Below are 6,268 nucleotides of genomic sequence, written 5' to 3'. Positions count from 1 at the left end.
GATTGTCAGTGGCAAGAATTCCTCCCATCACTTATTGTGCGTTCAAAAATGAAAAGGGGGCTGAAATAAAGGCACAAAGGTCTGAAAGAGTACAGTACATTGTAAATTAATTAACTGATCCTAAACCAGCACAGAGAATGGCATCAGCAATCCATTTTAGGTCAAAGCCGAAGTTGTCTGGTTTGTAAAGACTTCTTGGGGATATTCGGAAAGCTTTCTTAGGAATGCATTCCATATATTGCTTATCATTGGATTTGTGATTTTAAACTCACCATTGTTTGTTGTTCACTTCCTGGCTTTATTTGATGTCCATGTCCAGCATGTCTTTGCCCCTCTCGTGGAGTATACCACCTCCATCACTTGCTTTTTTTATTCTTCCACAAGTGCGAGCTTTCTGTAAACAGGCCTTAATACTTTATTCTTATCTTGTCATTTGATGTGCATTCAAAGACAGAGGTCAGATGTCAAGCTGTTCCTTCTGAGGAAGCCCTGCCTTTACTTTTCTTTCTCTGATTTAAAAGTAAGCGGAGTTATGTGACAATGTTGCTGGGAACTGGGGGTGTGCTGGAGAAAAGATTTTAGGCTGTTATTTTTTTCTAGTACATAGCAACATTTAAATGTCTGTAAATGAACTGTGCAAATATTTCAGAATATATCAGAATTAGGAGAGCACAAATGAAGCTCTTTTTTTATAATTCTGAAGTGTGGTGAAAACAACTATTTTAATACGCTAAAAAAAATCATTACATTAGGCGATGCCATTTCCACACGTTATTGTTTGTGCACTGTATAGTTTTAGCAGTAAAACTGAATGTCTGTGCAAAGGCAATGATCATTTCAATTCAAAATGCGTTCTCTGTAATGGCAGTGCGCTACCACACCATGCATACTCCACTCTATGCATCTCCACAACACTGTATGACACTCTACTTCCCTCTCTGCTACGCCATTTCACTCTACGCAACTCTACTCCACTCCACTCTACGCCACTCCACTCTATGCCACTATGCTTCACTGCACTACATTCTATGCCACTTTACTCCACTCCACTCAAAGGTCACTCTACACCACTCCACTCCACTCTATGCCACTCCACTCTATGCGACTCCGCTTCATTGTACTACACTCTATTCCACTTTACTCCACTCCACTCAATCCCACTCCATTCTACAACACTCCACTCTATGACACTCCACTCCACACCACTTCACTCTAGGCAACTCTACTCCAATCTACACCACTACACTTAACTCTATGCCACTCCACTCTACGACACTCTACATCACCTAAATCTAGGCTGATCTAGTCCACTCTATAAGGCAAGTCCCTAAATGAAAAAGACTCTACAGTCACACTATGTGTGACTGTAGACACTATGTGTGACTGTAGAGTCTTTTTCATTTAGGGACTCACCTTGTTTTCTTTCTTACTACCCCGTCCCTATATATACTTTAGGGTATCTCCTTTTTTCTTTATTATTAGTCCACTCTATGCCACTCCACACCACTATTTTTTAGCCATGCTGAGAAGCAGCTACTTTGTTGTACAACATGGCTAAAACACTTTAACAAAGGAAATAGCTCTTAAATAGGCGACACCTATTGGCTTTGCAAAGGCTTGTTGTAGCAAAGATAATATGTGTCCAAGGTCTACAAAAGGACACATCAGTGACACATGTTATTTCTGAAATCAACAAAAGAGAAACTATCTCTGCAGTCTAAGTTGTATGTGTGAAAAGGTTCCAAGTTTTTTTTTTTATTTGCATTTGTTGCTGAGGGAAACTAAAGTAAACATTATTTAAGTTCGAGCAAAGCATTATTAACATGAGTAAGTTTAAACATAATAACCTCTGCAGATAGAGAGTGATATTTCAGGGTAACATTAAGAAATACATATGTTTAATGTCATTTTAAAAGTAAGATTGTGACCCTCTCACGCTTTGTGTGAAGATTCGATAGTGAAAGAATATCATATGTGAAGGCTAATGCACACTTGTCCTCCTCAGGTCATGCTGGCACAGGTCTCACATTCATTAAATCTATGAGTATCAGTTTGTAAGATGCTGGTACAAACTCTTACTAGACCGCCTCTAATAGAAGTTACCCAATGAATAAAGTGTCCATCTGAATCAACTGTAAGCTGTAAAAGTCATTACTATAATAGCAGCAAATGCATTCGCTATTACAACCTTTGCCCTTGTGGTAGCTTTCTGACAAATTCATCTCAAGACAACCTGAATCCTTGCTGCAAGACAACATATTCACTAAGCATCTATACCTCCTGATATCTCCTAAAGCAAAATATTTTTGTTGTAAAAAGTACACATTTTCAATCAATTGCCAAAACAATGAAGGTGAGTGAATACAAGACAAGTTCAAAATCATATTTGATGCATTCTGGCATACAAAATATTCCAAAATCTTGTAAAAATGTGATATTGTCTTAGAAAGTTTTATAGAGGCTTGTATAATTAATTCTATGAATTGTGATTTTATATTCAATGAAACAATCAATAACACTTCATTTGGGCAAAAACAATCCTTCAAGTTACAAAGACAAATACACCCATTTCTTTATCACTCAGATTAACACTGGACATCTACATTAAATAATTCAATTCTTCTGACTTACGGGTTTGATATGGCATAACATATTTAAAATTGGGTACTCAATCAGAGTAATTCAACATGCAACTATTAACATGCTCGTTGGTTCCTTTTTGGTGTATTATGTCACCCCATGAATCCTTATGTATGAAAGGAAAGAGTAATTCTAGCATGTCCGCCTCTCATATATGAACCATTAGTCTGTTCCTACTGATTTCGGTGATCTACAAAAGCCAGTTTCAAGCAGAAGTGTTGTCATTGGCGCATGGCGGTCACCCTAAAGACAACGGCCTCCAAACTGTGCAATGCATGTCAGAAGCAGAAGTCAATTATGGATTCGAACTGCCTCTACCTGTGGTGTCTTGGCACCAAGCAAGACTCCAGGTCCTGTGACAAGTGCTCCCTGATTGACCGTAAATCTACCAGAGAGCATGAAGACATGCTGTAGCCCCAGCATAAAAAGTAAGCATGGGCGGAAAATCCGTTTCGCTCGCGGATTTTGCGGATTTTCGGTAAATTCGCAATCCGCGAGATTCGCGAATCTCCCGCAAAATCCGCAAATCCGCGAGCAGCGGATTTTGCTCGCACTGTTCGCGTGAGTTCGCGGCTTCCCAGTACAACTTCGCGCCCCGCGAATAAGTGCAAAATTGCAGAAATACGATTTTAGCAAAACTGAAACTACTTACCAGGTTCAAAAGTTCAGGCTCATCATTAGTAGCCATTTCCTGTAGTGCTTCCTGAGGGGCCCCTCCAGAGTTCAGTTGCCAGTTGCAACTATTATGTGACCCTGCTCTGAACCTCAGAATAGTTACACATATGCCACAAAGGTCCTGAATTACAGCTAAGGGAGACAAGCAGGAGCCAGGCTGGAGGTTCAAATCCATTAATCAGCCCCTAATTCATTATTGTCAGTTGGGGCAGGGCAGGTGTTGTAACTAATTTTGCAACAATGAAAGCACTTAGCAAGTTCAAAAGATCACTAATCAGGAAGCACTAAGGAAGCAGGTGCCAGCTAAAAAAATATTCTGTGACACATTAATCAGCCCCAAATTAATTCAGGTCACTTGAGGCAGGGAAGGTGTGCTTGTTGCCACAATAATGTACACTGACTGGACAACCAGAGGGTGCTGTGATGAAACAGAGGGTGGCATGGGTGGGCCAGAGGGTGGCATGAGTAGTCAGAGAGTGGCAGTGGTGACAGAGAGTGGCAGTGATGAAGAAGAGTGTCCCAAACAGGCTGGACAAGTAGAAACAACAAGTTCGCGAAACTTGCGACCCGACAGGTAAGTTCGCAATTTGCGACATTGTACAAAACCCTCGCGAACTCGCAGAAACCCGCGCAAACACAAAAAAAAAAATCCGCAAATTCGCGAGAATTCGCGGATTTTGCGGATTTGCGAGTTCGCAAATCCGCAAAATTCGCGAACGCGAGATTCGCAAAATTCGCCCATGCTTAATAAAAAGTGACGTGGATCCCATGTGGTCAGTCGTAGTCCAGACTTCTCTCTTTAGGTAAGTTGAAGTTGAGTGATAGATTGAAATAGAAGCGTGGGAAAAGCAAGCAAGGTTCCTCCATGTGAAGAGGGTCCCAAGATGAGATATCTTGCAGTCAGCCTTACCGAAACCCAACGCTACCTTTGATACTTTCTTTGTACCAAGTGCCAAACCCACAATTCCCCAGGCTATCTTTAACAACTCAGCAAGTTAAGGCAAATAGGCCATGCTGCAGATATTCAAAATAATTCTTGTTCCCATTGGTGCACCTTCCCAGCCGCACAGGCCCAATAGGAGTTGTGGTCATATTGTGACTGACTAATCCCAGATTATAACTTCTATCCTGCAGCTCATCTGATCAAGAAATCCAAAATAGGCAATAAAACCTGTTCTTCCGCCTGGCACCAAGAATTGATTCAATTTGCCACAGAGGATCCTGCGCCTGTGACTTCATCTGACCTAGAAAAGGGGGTGGTGATGAACAGAGTGTCTGAATTAAGCAGACAACTCTTACCAGTTCCAAAGATCAGGGCTTGATCCATCACCGTTATTTAGCTCACTGCACCATTCCAGCTCAGAACCTGGCTATATGCAAATCAGTCTGTGCCTGGCCCAGTGCATCATGGGAACAGGGCAGACTAAACTACCAAGCCAATTCTTCACCAGAAAGGAGACAAGCTTCCGGGGACCGGGTTCTGGCATTTCAGCCGTCGTCGGCCCGGCTTGCTTGAATCCTGATGGTGCAGTGAGCAAGGGACTCATGTCTGAGTATACCCTGCCACACCTATAGTGGCCAAAAACGATTCAGAAAAGGGGGTGGTGATGAACAGAGTGTCTGAATTAAGCAGACCACTCTTACCCGGTCCAAAGATCAGGGCTTGATCCATCACCGTTATTTAGCTAACTGCACCATCCCAGCTCAGAACCTGGCTATATGCAAATCAGTCTGTCCCTGGCCCAGTGCATCATGGGAACAGGGCAGACTAAACTACCAAGCCAATTCTTCACCAGAAAGGAGACAAGCTTCCGGGGACCGGTTTCTGGCATTTCAGCCGTCGTCGGCCCGGCTTGCTTGAATCCTGATGGTGCAGGGAGCAAGGGACTCATGTCTGAGTATACCCTGCCACACCTATAGTGGCCAAAAACGATTCAGAAAAGGGGGTGGTGATGAACAGAGTGTCTGAATTAAGCAGACCACTCTTACCCGGTCCAAAGATCAGGGCTTGATCCATCACCGTTATTTAGCTCACTGCACCATCCCAGCTCAGAACCTGGCTATATGCAAATCAGTCTGTCCCTGGCCCAGTGCATCGTGGGAACAGGGCAGACTAAACTACCAAGCCAATTCTTCACCAGAAAGGAGACAAGCTTCCGGGGACCGGTTTCTGGCATTTCAGCCGTCGTCGGCCCGGCTTGCTTGAATCCTGATGGTGCAGTGAGCAAGGGACTCATGTCTGAGTATACCCTGCCACACCTATAGTGGCCAAAAACGATTCAGAAAAGGGGGTGGTGATGAACAGAGTGTCTGAATTAAGCAGACCACTCTTACCCGGTCCAAAGATCAGGGCTTGATCCATCAACGTTATTTAGCTCACTGCACCATCCCAGCTCAGAACCTGGCTATATGCAAATCAGTCTGTCCCTGGCCCAGTGCATCATGGGAACAGGGCAGACTAAACTACCAAGCCAATTCTTCACCAGAAAGGAGACAAGCTTCCGGTGACCGGTTTCTGGCAGTTCAGCCGTCATCGGCCCGGCTTGCTTGAATCCTGATGGTGCAGTGAGCAAGGGACTCATGTCTGAGTATACCCTGCCACACCTATAGTGGCCAAAAATGATTCAGAAAAGGGGGTGGTGAGCTGGGATGGTGCAGTGAGCTAAAAAACTGTGATGGATCAAGCCCGGATCTGTTGACTGGGTAGGAGTGTTCTGCTTAATTCAGATACTCTGTCCATCACCACCCCCCTTTTCTGAATCGTTTTGTCCACCATAAGCGTGGAAGCCTGCTCAGACATGAGTCCCTTGCTCACTGCACCATCCGGATTCAAGCAAGCCGGGCCGAAGACGGCTGTAATGCCAGAAACCGGTCCCCGGAAGCTTGTTTCCTTCTCAGTGTAAGAATTGGCTTGGTAGTTTGGTTTGCCCTGTTCCCATCATGCACTGGGACA

This window comes from Lissotriton vulgaris, chromosome 5 (genome assembly GCF_964263255.1).
Source record: "Lissotriton vulgaris chromosome 5, aLisVul1.2, whole genome shotgun sequence".
Taxonomy (NCBI): domain Eukaryota; kingdom Metazoa; phylum Chordata; class Amphibia; order Caudata; family Salamandridae; genus Lissotriton; species Lissotriton vulgaris.
Note: the sequence above shows the minus strand (reverse complement) of the source record.